The sequence below is a fragment of the Helianthus annuus genome, chromosome 1 (genome assembly GCF_002127325.2).
Source record: "Helianthus annuus cultivar XRQ/B chromosome 1, HanXRQr2.0-SUNRISE, whole genome shotgun sequence".
Lineage (NCBI taxonomy): Eukaryota > Viridiplantae > Streptophyta > Magnoliopsida > Asterales > Asteraceae > Helianthus > Helianthus annuus.
The window spans coordinates 89,224,372-89,242,746 of record NC_035433.2 but is presented as its reverse complement, the minus strand read 5'-3'; positions in this window follow the sequence as shown (position 1 = coordinate 89,242,746).

Genomic DNA, 18,375 nt, shown 5'->3' with positions numbered 1-18,375 from the left:
CAACCTCCAACACAGCCATGATTATCCCCTTCATTTACACCCTCTGAACCTATGATCTTATCAATTTGTAGGTTAACATCCATTTTTTTTATAAATGTGCGTACGGTGATGTTTCACCAGAGTTGTACCGGTGTGTGAATTTGAGGCGTGTGTTGGATATATATCGAGGGAGAGGAGAGAAAAGACGAGTTAAAAAAACTCAACATACTTTCCATCCAAACTTTAGATGTATGTTTTTTTAAGTAAGTTTCTGACCAACCATATTAATTTCATTTGAGATCTTCAGCCTTCTAAATATATTGTATTCATCATCATTAAATTTTTTTTACAAATATTGCAGGTGACATGAATTTTGGGGCTATTTGGATGAGAAAGAAAATTTAACAGTGTTACTGTTGGTAAGAATCATCTTTTTCAAGAAAAATTCCATTGTGTCTAATATATGTTACTGTAAATTTGATGTTGTTTATACTATTTGTTTGTATGTAAAACCAATAAAAATGTTGTGATTTTGAGCACTGATAATGATAAACAACAAAAAAAAGTCCGAATTTTGTTCATTCGATATTAAATAGGATTACAAAACTTATATTTTGAAAAATATTAAAATATTACACCCTCCATTGAACACTTCCTAGGATTTCTAAGACTCTCGTCTTCTTCCATGCAATTTCATCTTTTCTTTTATTTTGCAGATCAACTAACATGTCACAAATCTTCTGATCATATTTCAACAGTTGTGTGATGAATTCTTCTGCCTTATCCTTGAACTATGATGAAGTAGAATGAACAACTTCACCAAGCAATGCAATACTACTCCAGGTTTGTTTATAATAATTTTCACTCAGGATACCAACTTTTCTGTTGAGTTCTTCGTCTGTTCTCTGTTTTTCAAGTGACCATCTTGAAAATTGCTTTTTAACAACGTTAGTACCTGCCCAATGTTAAAAACTTATGTTTGCCATTTAGAATTTCGTGGTGTTTTTGGATGGTTCGTTTTTAATGCACAGGTTTTTATAAGTAATTTGTTGATGTTTTCAATTAAACTAATCATTCCCCTTTTATAGTGTTTACAAGGGGTGATATGATAAATGAAGAAACGATTCCTAAATATGATAACTTGTTTTTGAAGCTTTAAATTTCGGCCTTTGGGTTTCTAGATATTTAATTTTATTTATTTTCCTATGAAAACTCGTTTTTGAAAGTATATTTAGGTATATTATAATAATTTCCTTCCTAAATCATTAAATGTACACATATTTCCTTTCCAAATCATTAAATGTACACGGATTTTAAATACAATTTTTTATTTAATACTTGCATTTAATTCGGACCTTTGGGCTGTTAGATATTTAATTTTTATTTCTCTTTACAATATCATTGTCAATTCAAAGGTTTTGCATCATACACTGATTCATTTACTTTATCAATTCAATAATAACAATGGCATCAACTTCTGCACAATTTGATTATTTGAAGCAGCGATTTATTAACAAATTGAAAAGCAAGTCTATGCAGATAAGGCTACTCTTCAAGAGTTGAAGATATGTTTTGATGGATTGCAACTTGGTCTGCTCACAAGAGACCAAGTTTCCAAAAACTTGAGGGCGATGCCAACCACTTCAGTTCGTGACGTGTGTGTTGCGAGTAACATAGAATGTGGTGATAGAGACTTGCAGTTCATGACAAAGCTCAAGGATATACACCGAGAAGTTCAGTAATCGATGGAGTTAAAGTTAAAATTTCTTAATTCTTGCGATTAGATTTTAAATGTTTGATTAGTTTTCATTTTCATATGTAACTGTTACTATTTTAACACTTTAAATTTTAAACATCTTAATCGTTTTATGTTGTATAAATCGATTTTAAGTAGTAATATCTACATGTCCAGGACATACCAAAATCTAAAATAACTCGCATGATCGAAAATTTTGAAAGAACATCTTTGATTTTGCTCAGATATTGCAGTGTTTAGTAAATAGTTAACCGGTACTCGATTTTGGTAGCTTTTGATGTTATGTTAAGGCCTTTGGGTATACTTTAACCTAACTTAACTCCACTTAAGTGACACATCAACTTTTTTTCCTCATTTCACTTCGTCTCACTCTAAGGAAATGGTTTAACATGTTAACACATAACTCATTTAATGCATTTTAATATTGGGTTTTTGTCTAAAAAAAAGAAAATAATAATTAATTTAATATCTTAACATTGGGTTAACATGTTAACACATAACTCATTTAATGCACTTTAACACAAGGAGGGAGTGGTTTACAATGTTAGTTAACATGTCATGTCATTGTTAACACTCTAGATGTTAGAGTACACCCCATGGCCTAATATGGAGGACCTGTGGATTATGGTAAGTTCTTATTTGATCCGTTTCTTGATCTTTATTGGATAAGACCGGAACTGGATGTTACTTTTTTGGCAGAATTGGGTGTATCGGGTTCTTTGTATGCATATGCACACCTCGGTATTGGGTGCCAAGAATTGGGTGTGGCCGCTATGGAGGATGCAAGATTATTGCTTGCAACCCTGTTGCAGCCAGCTCGAGAATTTCTTTGTTTATTTCCATTTAAAATGTTAACAAATCAACATAAACAAGCACGATTGTGGGATTTGTCCACAGTGTTATAACTTGTCACACCCCCAAAATACCACATGCAGAAACACCGCGGGACATGTGACGTACCAGGATCCAAGCCACCAATCACATTGAACCAATAATAAAACATCACCAAGTTTATGTTTATTAAATTAAGCAATCATAATTGTCTAACAAGAGTTATCAGATTCAGCGGAAGCAAATGACAAAATATTGTTTAATGTATTCCCAAAACCAAATGTAGTAGTGTTCAAATAACATTCCAGCAATCCTCGGCGACATGACCATGACCACTCCAACCATCCAGATAGCAAGTCCCCATCCAAAGTACCTAACGACCTGCAAGCATGCAACAAGTGTGTCAGACAACGCTGGTGAGTTCACAGTTTTACAAAAACGTTAATTACCAAGTGTTTAATCCAGTTTGAATTAGGAATGAATATGTTGTACATTGTGCTTACATCGTTGTATACACACTAAGTGTTTGATGACATGCCTAGACCAACACTATTGTTGAATACACGATTAAATGAGAGTAAAGACTTAAATATTTACGACACGGTATGTCAAAGTGAGTTAGGATGCTTAGTTAAGCCTATAAACATGGTTAGATGATTTAAAGTTGAGTTTTGATCCATGATTTAAAAGATTTACAAAGCTGAATTGTGTCACTTTTATAAGTTGTTCTGATTTTATAAATATCATATAAAATCATAGAAAGATCGTGTGATAGTGTATTTTATATGCTTGGAAAGCTCTTTGAATTTCCTACGATTTGTCTTTGAACATAAAAGGCTAAAAAAATCGTAAACGGGTCAAAATAGATGGTTTTTAGCAGCAACTCAGAACTTTCAGCAATGTTGATTGAAAGGAATTATGTTGCTGATCTGTTTTATAAAAAAACATATAAAATCAACCATAGCTCGGTTTAAGGCGTAAGATATATGGTTCGAAAGCTATCAGAATACGACATTTTATATTTGAACAGGTCGAACTAAATCGGATTGTACCAGGGTGAAAATGGGTCGAGAACAGATGCTGCACAAATAGCGCAACGATAAAAAGAATGTGTTTTATGAACTTAACGTGAGTGATTTTCTAGTTACCCATTACTATAACACTAAATGTTGTTTTGGATGAATCATTACAATTGTTAAGGTGTGTTTAAAGTGTTTATATGCATAAAAATGGACTATGCAAATGTTCACTTAAATAGGTCAAACGGGTTGACTATAAAGTCAGTATCTAGTAGAGAAGTATTATTGTAAATGAATACATGAGATAGTATGCGAAAAATTATCAATCTATTTGAATGTCTTGTACAACCACAAGGTGTATTCTAATGATTAAAGAAATGAACCTATTGCCAAGATAGGTGTGGGAAAGCTTGGAAGACAACATGGTAGACAAGTGGAAATGGTGAGGATTATCCTACGGGCAAAGGTAAGTTAATCTTACTTCTATTATAAGAATGCATATAAATTATTAGTATGTTTATCTTTTAAACCCGATAGATTGTATCTTTGGTTTTTATGTCTTTAAAGAAAGTAAGAATGGGTTGATTCGACCCGGTACAAGTATAAGCAAATTTATTATGTGTTAGTAAGTGATTTCTAAGTTCACTTATTATTATTGAGCTAAAGTTATGTACGCGTGTTTATTGGAAATCACATAAGGATGGGTATGTAGCCTCAACGTAAATCGGATGGAGATTGATTATATGTAATTGATTATGCTTGAAACCATGGGAAATAAGTAAACAGGTCACGAATATGAGTGTAATGAATCGAATTGTGGAATTTTGGATGTTGGGGGCATGAGGATTAGTGTTGGGATGATTTGGGGGTTTGGTAAATTGTTAAATCACGTTTTGGGACCTTCAGGGTGCGCGAACGGGGGGTCAAAAGGCTTAAAGAGCAAAAATCGGACGTCGGACCTGCAGGTCGCATCGTCGACGCTGCGTCCTGAATGGCCGACGCCTTATTTCGCTATTGACGCGGGGCCGACGCAGGAATTCCATTTTTTTGCGTTTTTCTCGTTTTTCTTTGTTACCAAGGCCACTTTAAGCTTCCTACGACACCCCAAGCCTGCTATAGAGTTTTGTGGGGTGCTGGTAAGGACGAAAAACGTACGGAGGCTCGTACGAAGATGTGCCATGTAAGTTAGGGTGTGTAATTGTTGATTTCATTATGTACATGTTTAAGGCTTATATGTATGTTAGTACTTGAATGTAATTCACGTGTGAACGGGCGGAATCTAGTATTTAAGCATGATTGTAAATCGAAAAGGGTGTGCCTAACAATGGATGTTACTTGAAGGAAATTAAATGAATGAGATTGTATATGTGATTATAAATAAGAATTCATAGTGAGTGTACGTAGTACGAACTTATAAGTGTATACATGTGTATGTGAAACGTATGTATGTGCTCGGATATATGAACGTATATGCATATGATGTGATCTAGTGAATGTAGACTAATGGAATATGTTTATGTGAAGTCGTGGGTTTTCAATATTTAAGGGTACACGGGTACACGTTGCTGATCATGTTATAGTTGAGAATGAAAGGAAAAGTGTAGGTACGATAACATTGGGTTCAAGTGAGTTGATGCTTGAAAGTAGTGGATGAGTTTGGAAGGATGCTCGAACGAAACATCTTGCGTCGTTAAAATGCAATATGATCCTTTAGCTATATGTTTATAATATAAGTATGATGTCACCATTTACTAATGTGTCGGTTGTCTATGGTGACCACAACTTACACGGATCATTACTAATTGCCACGAAGGACAAGCGGGAGAAGATCGAGTTAAAGAACACGAATTGTATGGAAGGGTAGTCACTTAGTTTGTATTCACATGTTATATTTGATATATCAATTAAAGGTAAATGATGTAACTCTTTTAAAGGAGTCAATTTTAAATGGTTATCAAGTATGTTTAAATACTTATAAAGAAAGAAATTTTTAGGTTCGTATTTCCGCTGCATGTATTTCAGTTAAAAATGACTTAGTGTGTAACAATTAAAGTTTCTTTTTTCTTTCATTCACATATATTGTTGTTGATAATTTAATATCAATATTGTTCTTGGCTGTGACTTATTGTTTTAGGATCTTGAGTTTGTACTACAATTTCATTCAACCTGTATATATGGCGTTGGGTGCCTTAGTATTGAAGGTTGGTGTGGTTTTTGTCATCAATGTCAATAAAAGATAAGTTGAAGCATATCATAACCAGGCTCATCTTATTCCTTTTGTAGGATCATGTGGTGAATGTTGTATTTCAAGGAACGAAGATGAAAGATTTATGGAACGCTATACCCCAACAATGAAGGATCTTGCATCAAGAGATGTTTCAAGATTTACGACCATGGAAATCTGTGAAGGTTGTGATGTAGGTATGTTTAATAACCTACTTCGGCTTAACTACCAAAGATTGTTATTCATTCGCCCGTGTTAGTCTTAATATAGAACAATATGTGCTCGATTGTATTTAGGTTTCGGTTTATTGTTTTAAAACGATTAAACATGTTTGTTATTTAAAAGATGTTCCCTTTCTTTGTAATCCATTTTTAATTAAACCATAAAAAATGTATAGTCATTCGCCGTTTAATAAAATGTGGTATGTAAATTTTCTAAAAACCATCCGTATTTTTTCACGGATTTTGAATCTAGTTAACATATGTATGCAATTTGCCAATGCATGAACCCAATGTTATTTTATTTTAACTCTCTTATAGTTTAATTAATTATTATAATATAATAAATTTTATACATACTTTATTTTTTTTTCTCTTTTAGCTTTTAATATACCATAGTTTGTGAAATTGTATTTCTATTTTAATCAACATTTCGATATTTTTTGTTTCAAACAGAGTTAGTGAGTAGTGATGTACAATTACATATATGTTATCAAAACTACTCATATTTAGCTTTTTTTTAATAAATTGAGATCGTTTATCATTTTCGTTATTATAGGAATATAATGCAACAAAGTTTCAAATATTCCGTTGTAGCGTGCTTATTTTTTTTATCAACACTTTAATTAAGAAGTATTGTTCAAAATCAAACGAGTTAAATCTAACTGTTTATTGTTTTTTTACCATTACGAACCGAGCTAGCATTGTCCGAACAACTTCGATAGCAATACCAGTATTCGTTTTTAGGCTTACAGTATAAATTTTGTCAGAAACAAAGTTGCATCATGAGGGTATTGAGTTTTGTATCATAAGTTATAGCGAGTGTTGGTACCATATCGATATCGTGGAGAACCAAGCCGATACCGTCCCAACAATATTAGTATTCAGTACGTCACTGTTACCGGTGTTCGTTTTTATTGTTTTTTATCGATGTAAAACACGTGTTAATACCCTTTTAGGCATATCATGACTTTGTTTTTGGGTTCTCTTTTTCAATTGCCATACCAAGTGTCGGTGCTTTACTAAATACAATAAAAAGCCGAATCGATACCAACTAAATTTCCGTAAAACGTGCTTAAGAATTCTATAGTGAATTTGATAACATGTTCATAGTGAATACCAAGGTTGAAGAACTCGCTAGTCGCTAGTCGGACGGTGAGGTGGGGACTAGCGACTACTCGAGATTACTCGGGATTAATCGGATCGGGTTTTTTTATATGTAATTTTCAGTTTTATGTATACATATACACAAATTTATAGGTAAATATTTTAAGTATCTAGGTTTTAACTCTTACTCAACTCATTTTTTGAAGTATACAAGATTAATTGTTGGAATTAACATGGTTTGGTTGGAAACTGACCGGAATTTAGAGGTTTTGGCCGGAATATACAGGTTTTGGCTGGAATATACAGGTTTTTTTTGCCGGAATCTGACCGGAATCGCCGATATTTGGCTAGCCGACTAGGTTTGACTAGGTCTGACTAGCGATTAATGGACTGATTAACGAAAAATTACTCACTTACTAGCCGACTAGCGATTAATCGTCGCCTAATCGCGATTTTTACAACACTGGTGAATATTACTAGTGCATAGTGAATTATACCAGTCATTATAACTTGGGCATAGTGAATTTGATTTTCATTATTTTCATATTAAAATTTGCAAAGTATATACTTCTATGATGATTGTGAAAACAAATGGATGCAACCAACGAGTGGATTGACGTTTCGAAAAGCATTTAATTTATACCTAAAACGTTGATCAAACTTCTTGTTCATACCTATTTTGAAGCCTACACTTATTGCTTAGTATTTTTATTAAATATAATATTTTTTTCTAGTTGATTAACAAAATACAAAAATATTTTGAAGTCTATAGTTATTTTTTTAATATGTTGCATTTTAAGATTCTAGTTTTAAATGTATAGTTTAATCTGTGTGTATATACATATGTATATATATTACCTTTAAACATTATAAGTTATACAAAACCTAAGTTTTTTTTAGAAACATAAACTTCATTAACAAAAACCAACCCATAAAACAGGATGGCCCAGCACACAAACACTTACATAATTACAAAGTTACACCAATCATTCAATGAAACCGTTCTAGATTTAGATCTATTGCTAAAACTCGTAGTCTTCACATCCTTAATTATATCTTCCACCCGACTCTGTTTATTCTCGAACTTTAACTTGTTTCTCGCACGCTAAATACACCAACACCCCACCTTAACAATACATTCAAAAGCCTCCTTAGCACATCTAGTTAAACCTACCGATTTCTATTTTTTCCAAAAGGTCTCCAACCGAACCCGCAACGAATGGAGCCACTCTGCACCAAGTTCCAACATAGTGCCAAATTCGAGCAACAATGTAAGAGAAACAGAACAAATGCCTAGCCGATTCCTCGCTCGAGTTACATAAGTTGTACAAAGTATTTTGTTGATCTAGTAGTATAAGAGAGAAAAATAATAGAGTAGACACTTGTGTGCTAAATTTCAAATATATGATATTACTTTACTTATTTTTATGTGTGTTAAACTTCAAAGATATGCTATTATGTTTGGTATACCTAACAACACACAATTCATTAGTATCGGATGACACAACATATTTAAAATGTCAACTTAAAAAGTAATTTTAGCTATTTAAAGTTTGATATATTATATAACTTATTGTTATCCCTCTTCATATTTTATTTTGATTTGTGACACGAGTCAATTCTTTATTAGACGTAGGGATTAACATAAAAAAACATACTATCATGGTTGTAAAAATCTCATCTAGACTCTGATTAGTCATTACTAATTAGAGGTTCATCGAGTAATAGTCGATTAATCGCTAGACGGTCAAGTGTGGTTCTATTCTGGCCGGATTTCGGCCAAATTTTGACCAACCTTATAAATTCCCTCAAATTATCTTAAAAAATGGGTTAACATTGGGTTAAAACATGTCTACTTGAAAAAACATACAAAAATGTGCGTGTATATATAAAAGGGTAAATTACACTTTTCGTCCTTTATGTTTGTATCAGATTGCAATAGATAGCCATTAACTTCAATAATTATAGTCACAATCCTTTATTTGGAAAACTCAGTACATTTTTCGTCCTTTAGCACTAACAAGGTTAAAATTTTCAGTTAAGTCTATTCACTTAAGGGTAGTTTAGTCTTTTTACTTATTTATAGTATAAATAAAAGCAAATAAGATCAAATAGACAAATACAAACACCTATTTTCTCTTTTGCTCTCTCTCTCTCTCTCTCTCTCTCTCTCTCTCTCTCTCTCTCTCACACACACACACACACACTTTGAACTCTCTCTCTCTAAACAAACCAACAGCCACCACCATCAAACCCATCAACAACCACCATTACCAGATCTGAAACCACCCACCAACAACTACCATCGCCACAACTCTCTCTCTCTCTCTTAATTGAACACCGCCACCACGCTGGCTAAAGCTACCACCACTGCAAAAAACCACCGCTTTTCTCACTACTACTGTTGTTTTCCACAACCCAACCCAACCCAACCCAACCCAACCCAACCCAACCCAACCCAACCCAACCCAACCTCCAACCAGCCACTCAACAAATATCCACAAGATGTTCCCACATCAATAACCCGAATATCATCAACCACCAACCAGCCACTCAAGTGCAGACACATACTCTGCTTCAATCAGGGACAAAGTGGGTCAGATCTTGACCCGAAAAGAAGCAGGAACGGAATCGTGAGACCACTCAAGAACAAGGTGGAAGTGGCGGTTCGCGATTGCAAGAGAATCTGTATCGAATGCGTAGAGAAGATTTGGGTTGTCGAGCCAACCTTCTTTTCTTGCACCCAGTTCGCTCAGATCAAGTTTGATATGGTTCTGAGATTTGTTAAGTGGGTTCTTCGAGCCATTGTTGTGTTGTGTTCTGGGTCGATTTAGGGTTTGAATGTTAAATTACTTGTAAACATACTGAGATGAGATTGTTGGAATGATGAAGGTGATTTGATTATTTGGGGTTGGGGAGGATGAAAAAACCAAAAATATTAACACACACACACACACACATATATATATATATATATAGAATTGCGCTAAAATAAGAACCACATCGAGTTGTAAGAACCGTGAAAACTTTTTGATCCGGGGCGAGGTGGACCAATTTTTTTTTTCATAAACGTAGATGCGTGTATTATAAACACATTTGTAAAAAAAAATCAAAAAAAAATGTCGTATGTGTAGTTTGGAGCACCACAAGTTTGTGTTTACGGTACCCGTAAATTTTCCGGTTAGATTTACGGTACCCGTAAACACAAACTTGTGGTGCTCAAAACTACACACACGACATTTTTTTTGAATTTTTTTTACAAATGTGTTTATAATAGACGCAACTACGTTTATGAAAAAAAATTTGGTCCACCTCGCCCATTACGGTGTAGTTCTCACGGTTCTTACAACTCAAGGTGGTTCTCATTTTAGCGGTCCCCTATATATATATATATATATAAACGGGATCAGGAGAAAACGCCCTAAGGTGTGAGAACGGTGAGAACACATCCTGATGGAACACGTGGCACGAGATTTAATCAGGGTGTGAGGGGCTTTTTTGTCTTTTCAATCTTCTTTTTTCCCAATTTCGTGTGTCACATGCCGCTTCATTTTTAGCGTGTAAGATTATTTTGGCGTTAATTAGATTCATTAACTACTTGGCATTTTACTGTTTTTTTGGATATGTCTCGTTGAATTAATTGTTTTTGTGTCACATAGATAATTCTTTTTGGCGTTATGGCGTTTCCCAAATCAATTTTTTGGCGTTCGTGCCGTTGTTAATAATTCATTATCATTCATTAATATTTCATAAGATTACAATAATACGAAATCAAAAATACACTAATAGTCTTCTGTGTATGGGATTACATCAGATTTGTACCCATCGCTTTGTTCCTCACTTTCTTCAGATTCATCATCATCATCATATTTTAGATTGGCGTATAACGCCATCATCTCGTCTCTTCTTTGCCGCAGCCTATACTTGAATATCATTGCAACCCTGGATCTTGCATCGTTCGATGGTGCTAAATCACAGAGTTGTTCAAGGAGATATAGCCTCTTTGTCTTCAACATTTCCTCCATCGGCAATGAATATTTCACCCCGTGTCGATAAGTCACTTCAAACGTTCCTGCTTCTTCATGCACCACCCAACTGCTAACTGTTGGTAGAGAAGTATCGTCAATATCATCATCATCATCATCATCATCATCATCATCATCATCTTCTGCTGGAAATTTTCTCTCCAATCTTCTTATTACCGTTCGAGTTCTTTCACAATCTTTGGTCATTGGAACCCCAAGGGCCAGAATATCCCTCTGAACCCCTTCATCCATACTAAGTATGGCTTTCATTGTCCTGACCTTCACCCTTCTCCTATCAGAGAACTTTAGGATGAAACGTCTCTCTGACCTTTCAAACCTCTATGCAATAACCTTAGCCATTTTTTTAAGTTTTTGGCGTTTTGGACATATGTGGCGTTTTAGACAATGTTTGGCATGTTAAGTTGTGTTCTCATGTTCTACTTTTATAATGACTTTTTTTTCCCGCCATGTAGGATGCATCCTATAAAATGACAGGTAATTATGGCGTTCTGAAAAGAAGAAAAAATTCAATTTCCCATGTAGTGGCTTTTAATATAATAAATGTTAGTAATAATGTTCCTGTCGCTTCATTTTACTGTTTTGTTATTGTTTTTGTTTCAGCTTCATCTATTTATGGCTGTAACACGTCCCATCTTTATGGCTGTAATTATGGCGTTTTGTATTTCCAATGGCATTTAGATAAAGATGGATCTTTGTTCTATTTTCTTGCATATTGTTTTATACTTTTTTTAGATTTATTATAATAGTACTTGTCCAAAGTAAGTTTATTACAGTTTGGTAGTTTGGGCGTTTTATGGCATGATGTCGTTTCACAAGCATTTACCCTTTTGGCATTTTATTGATGTTTTTTGTTCTTAGTTGAAAATTACATAACAAACAACAGAAAAAGAAAATTAAAAAAAAATAGAAACAATTTATCTTCCAAGTCTTCACTGCCATAAGTCTCTTTCTTCTTTTGAAACTACAAGAACTGTCACAAAGAAATGGTGTTTTGGTTTTTGGTGTGTTTTTTTTGTTGTTCGTGTGTTGAAGTGGGTTTGTGGATGTTGGAGACATAGATCGATGACGTGTGGGTGGATGCTATTTGCCTGTCATCTTCATTATCATCATCGAGGCCAAAGTACCCCTCACCTAACAAACCATTCAGCGAAACCTCATGCAGAACACTACTGAGTATCCAAGAAACGATGTTTGCCATTGTTGATTTATAACAACTCTCCTAAAATCTCTATAACATCCCTATATGACCTAAAATACACCCCGTATATGAAAAACGGCCCCGAAATACCTTTATTTTAATAAAAATCAAATAAAAAACCAATATTTTAATCCGCTCGTGGGCGCGACACAGACAGAGAAGTCTTTCGCGGGACGCGACCCCCTTGACATTAGGTGTAACCCTAGGCCGCCACGTGTCCCTGCCTCGTGTCGACCCTACCTTTGACTCAACCAAGCTATAAACGACACGTGTTAGCTCGCGGGGCGCGAAGGCCCCTTGTTTCTCTCTCGCGGGCCGCCAGAAACCCCCGATCAGGCCCTATAAATTGGGAGTTCAGGCTTCAGTTTTCAAATCGTTCACAATCGACTTTCTCTCTCAAATTCTAAATTAATAGAAGTAATTCTCGTGTATTTTACCCACTAAATAACGAAGCTTTGCCTCGATGTAAGTATTATAACCCCCGGTTACGTATTAGTTACGCTGCCCGATTGATCTAGTGCTCCGTAACGCATGTCAAGGCTCTGCCTAACTCAGTTGTTGGAGTTCTGTCTCGGGGAGGGTATAGCTAATGTAAATTTGGGTTATTATACTAACGCGTGTGCATTGTTTAATTTAATAGATTATAACCAGGAAGTCACAAGGAAATATCTAAATTAGCAATATGAGTTAATCCTCTTTTGTGAAACCTTTTTGTGACAAAACCTTAATTGTTTTAAATTATAATTCACAATGATTGAGTATTTGTAAATCTACAATTATCGTCAGTATGTTGGGGTTTTGTATACATAACTTGTTACTACACTGTGAGTAGTAACATTACCACAAGTCAGGATTGACAGTACCGTGGGTGGTCATTAAAGTAGATATAAACAAATGTAATTGCGGGTTGCCCTCAATGCTGTAAAATGATAAAACTTTTCTTGAATAAACTGGGATTCACTTGCTAGTATTTCTTGCTGATAAAATGTTTTTAAACGCGTTTCAGGTAACAAAATGTGAAATCCAATTAGAAGCCAGCTGGAGAGCACTGAAGGCTTGGAAAAGTGGCTATAAAAGTTACCTAAATAAAGAAGAAGTTTTATTTCAATAAAATAGGATTTATCCCCAAAAACATGTTTGTAATGGAAACTTGGGTTTATCACATGTATTTATTATTATAAAAAATGTGGTGTTTTACTCTGATAAACTATTTCCTATCTACGGTCCTGATGTAAATTCCGCTGCCAAATTAATAAACACCGATACTGTGACAACTCGAGTTTCCAAGATTCCATATTCGCATTAATTGCACGATAACTGTTTAGTTGTTTGCTTGTTTTCCTTGTAATTATATACATTGGATTATATGTTGAGATGTTTGTTGGTTATGTTAATGTGATTAAAGTATTTGATGATCTATCTTGTAACCTGTTTGAAAAACTTAAAACCTATTCACCTTGTACAAGCCCGACGAAACAAGTGTTTCGCCATAACTCTCATCGACGAAACAAGGGTTTGTTTCGCCATCCCTATCTCGACGAAAGGGGGTGTTTCGCCGGCCCTTGTTTCGCCGAAGCCCATTAAGGGCCCAGTCCGTTACATGGATATTTATCGAGTGTTCTGTTTCATTCGTCGCATTTTTAGCAAACAAGAAACCCTAAGGTCTTTCTCTTGTGCGACGACAACTACCATCTTTCACCATCATCTCTCCCTTGGATCCTTGCTAGTTCGTTGTGTAACCGGTTAGTGTTTAGAGATTTATTAACCAATTCAACTTCCTGTCGTATTTGATTTACTCGATGTCATGATAGAATGATTTGATTTATTTGTTCAGTCTAATGATCTCTGCATAAGAATTATAGGGGTAGATGGTTATGATGATCTGTATGTTAAGATTTAATCATTTGTTGAGTATGATACTGATAGATTAGGAATTGATGATTTGTATGGGATGGTGAAATAGTTTATGTTCACAATGCATAATCTGTTGATGCCTGTGTATTATGATGCTATTTGTTTAGATTGGTTAAATGATTAAGTATTACAGTTATGTCGCGTTAATAACCGGGTTACATGTATACTGTTGATTGATTGTTGTACGGGTGCCGCGTGATGATGATGAACTGATGATTAGGGTTTTCTGCGTAACTGTTGTCACGACGTAACTGATGTACTCTGACGAAACAATGGTAACGACGAAACGGTTGTGTTTCGCCGGGACCATTCACGACGAAACTGGCACGATGAATCAAGTGTGTTTCGCCGAGGGATAACACGACAAAACAAAGGGGTGTTTCGTCGAAGGGAAATCACGACGAAACAAGGGTGTTTTGTTGAGTTGTCAACCTGCACAGTAACTTAGTTTAGTTCTGTTAAGGGTTAACTGGGTTAGCTAACTATTGTTAAATGTTAAGCATGACTTGCATGAGATTGAATGTGTGCTTTGTGTTAATTGGTGCTCACTGATTCAATACTCACTATGATTGTACTTATATGTAAACTTCGTGAATATAAACTGATTACGTACACGTGCATACCATAGGCCCGAACTGATTAATTGGAACCAAGTAGTTAACCAAGCCGAGCAAACCAAGGTGAGTTCACACTCTTCCAAGGCATGGGATTCCCGGTGGGTTGGGAATGGGATTTTATGAGTACCCGTACTTACATCACTACTAGACTACTTAACACCGTCCTCGGTTTAGGAAGGATGCCAGTGCTAAAACCTACGTAAAGCCTACGTACTATTGTCCTCGGTTTGGGAAGGACACCAGTGTTAGAACCTACGTAAAATCTACGTACTATTGTCCTTGGTTTGGGAAGGACACCAGCGTTAAACCTACATACTCGCTACGTACTGTCCTCGGTTAGGGAAGGGAACTTACGTAAAACCTACGTAAACTCATATTTACTGTTGTCCTCGGATTGGGAAGGACACCTATAGATACAACTAGTCTAGTACATATAACATGGGAAGCCCCCACTCACTATTGCAAAGGTGTGGAAACAAAGATACTGGGTAACGCATGGTTATGAAACGAACTTAAAATTTCTGAAACGAACTCATTAACTGAGCATTCAACTGTGAACTCGCTCAGCTTTGTTGTTGACACTCTGTTACATGTCTTGCAGGTCGTTAGGTACTCATGGAGCTTGCACTGGGAGGCGCAGTCGTTGTGGGATATGGAAGGGGGATGCCACGTTAAAATCATTATGACATTTTGAACTTAATACTTATGTTGGGTTTTCACATTTATGCTTCCGCTAAACACTTAACTATGTTTTGATTTGAACACCTTTTATATTGATGGGTTGAACTTTATTTATTACTTGCAATGTTCAATATGTTTGGTGGCTTGATCCTTGTCAGTCACGCCTCCAAGCGGTGATACTCCGCGAGTGGATTTTGGGGGTGTGACAGATACCACCAACTCTGCGAGCTCACGGCCGCCCACCTCCCGGGGCAGGGGTCGGGGGTTGCGACATGATTTTTCTAACTTTTTTTGGTGTGATCAACGGAAGGTGTTGAAACGTTTCTATTTATAGGATGTTTTTGGCGCGTAGTTTAGGCGGGATATTATTATAACAATAAATGCATTTAACAAAAGTATCCGGTTTTGCTCAGCTTTATCTGTTAAGTCTGTAAGGCTTGGCGTTTATATATTATGGCGTTTTACGTTTTATGGCGTTTTTGTAGGCTAAGACCTTAACTAAAACACAGAAAAAACTACGCAGTAATAAAATTGGCGTTTTGTATTTACTTGGCGTTTTATATTTCAATGACGTTTTATGTAAGAAAGGATGTTTTACCCTTTTTACCCTTAATGATGCGCGTCCACGTAATAAAATTTATGTTATTTACGAAAATGCCACCACGCCAATCTAGTCCATAAATTGTTTTGATCGGACGATCCATAAGATTTCTCACTGTTCTCACACTTTTCACCGTTTTTCCTAAATCCTGACCCTATACACACACACACACACACACACTCTGCAGATCTGTTGCTTCTTGGCCGGAAAAAAATGATGGTGGTTGTGGGCCATGGTGGTTCGGCTGCCGATTGGTGGTGTGGTGGTAGGTTTGTGGTGGCTGGATCTGGTAATGGTGGGGTTGCTTGGATACGGAGGCTGGTGGTGGTTGGGCTGGATTCGGTGGTTATAGTGGTGGTGGGGTTAGATTTGTTGGTTGCTATGATGGTGGTTGAAGAGAGAGAGAGAGAGATAGTGGAGGGGAGAGTTGTGATAGTGGTTGAAGAGAGAAAGAGAGGATGGGAGAGAGAACTGAGAGAAAGATTTAGGGTTTTATATGCTATATATAATTTATTATTTTTTTAAAAAATGAGTAAAATTACGAAACTACCCTCTTGTGCAAGTCACATGACTAGACTTAACTCAAAATTCTAACTTGGTTAGTACTAAAGGACGAAAGATACAATGACTTTTCCAAATAAAAAATTGTGACTATAATTATTGAAGTTAAAGGATATCCATTGCAATATAATACAAACATAAAGGACGAAAAGTGTAATTTACCCTATATAAAACTAAAAATTATATATCTAATTCCCAATCCGATTAATACCTATTAATCTTTATTAATCTCGATTCATCACTACTCGGTACCTCCCCGACTAAGTAACGCTTACCGATTCTTACAACACTGATTATGACTTCTAAATACCATGACAAAAATAGTGTGCATATGACATAAGGAAGTTGTGTGAGTGTGCATTTCATATGGGTTTTGTACTCATATATAGTTGGTAATAGGGATGAGCATATGGTATTTGGTATCGGTATCGAATTTCTTGTACTGATTTTTTTCGGTACTGAATCAGTACCCACTTTTTGGCGTTTCTGGTACCGGTATTTTATCGAATTTTACCCCTTAAATACCGGTATCATACCAAACATTTTCATTTTTGATACTTGTACCGGTACCCATATTTGACGAAATTCAGTGTCGGTATTTTTAGTACCGGTACCATTACCGAGCTCATCCCTAGTTGATGGGGTTTTTTTTGTGTTTGTGGTTTTGTGTATACATGTTACTTTTGCTTTCGTCTTTAAAGTATAAAATTGTTTGATTATCCAATGTGCACATATATAATAGAGTTAAATGCCATTTTAGTCACTGTGGTTTGGGCCATTTCGGCAGTTTAGTCCAAAGGTTTCATTTTTTCGTCTGTGGGTCCAAAAAGGTTTCACCGTTTCATTTTAGTCCACTGGGTTAACTTCATCCATTATTTCTGTTAACGAGAAGGGCAGTTCAGTCATTTTATATGGCCGAATTGCCCTTCTAGTTAACAAAATTACATATAAATGACCGAATTGCCCTTCTCGTTAATGGAAAAAATGGATAAAGTTAACCCAGTGGGCTCAAATGGAAATGGTGAAACCTTTTTGGACCCACAGGTGAAAAACGAAACCTTTGTACTAAACTGGCAAAATGGCCCACACCACAAGGACAAAAATGACATTTAACTCTATATAATAACTAGTTTATAGATCCATGTATTATACATGGTTGTATAATAAAAACAATATAATTATATATATTGTAAAAAAATTGATGTAAATTGACGTATTTTATTACCATACGATAGTTCACACAACTAATTTGAGTCTATCACAAAAATTGGCTTATGTGAATAAGTAACACTGAAATACCATTATAGCCAATGTAATTCACAAGTTAATATTGAAAAATATGTAATACATAAATATATATATTCTCTATATGATTGAATTACGTATTACATTACATATAATAATATATAATAATAATATTTTTATTTTTTGTATCTTTTAAATTTAACATTTAAATGAGAATGATTTTATCGGTATGTCATAAACTATTATTATCCTTATTAATAATTGTAATGCGGATTTAATTACTGATTAGTTATTATAAAATTATGATATAAGTTAAGTTAACGGTTTATATAAGATGAATATAATATTTTCATAATTAATGGCGAATTTATTACTTCA